The sequence below is a fragment of the Penaeus monodon genome, chromosome 27, assembly GCF_015228065.2.
Source record: "Penaeus monodon isolate SGIC_2016 chromosome 27, NSTDA_Pmon_1, whole genome shotgun sequence".
NCBI classification, from domain to species: Eukaryota; Metazoa; Arthropoda; class Malacostraca; order Decapoda; family Penaeidae; genus Penaeus; species Penaeus monodon.
Genome location: NC_051412.1, coordinates 13,101,166 through 13,101,381, shown reverse-complemented (window position 1 = coordinate 13,101,381; position 216 = coordinate 13,101,166). Strand labels below are relative to the sequence as shown.

Sequence of the window (216 nt, the reverse complement as noted above, 5' to 3'; positions counted from 1 at the left end):
GTGTATCTTGTCGGGTTCCATTAATTCCCTTATACGCTAGATTTGTTTTATCCAAACTTTTCTCATAAAGTTTTATAAGCAAAATTGCCGCCATTTATTCACTGTCGCTGTTCCTTTTTCTGCCTTTTACTTCCTTCAATTTGTTTTTATTTAGACTGTTATTTCAGTCTCTTCCTCATCCATAAAACTTTCATGTTCTTGCAGATTTTTCATTGT

The 216-nt window shown here is 32.9% G+C and overlaps 1 protein-coding gene across 1 annotated transcript in view; it reads right to left on the bottom strand.

Moving 5' to 3' along the window:
* Positions 1 to 216, bottom strand: part of LOC119590420 (extensin-like) — a 5,449-nt gene that overhangs the window by 1,538 nt on the left and 3,695 nt on the right. The gene's annotated exons all lie outside the window — the stretch shown is intronic.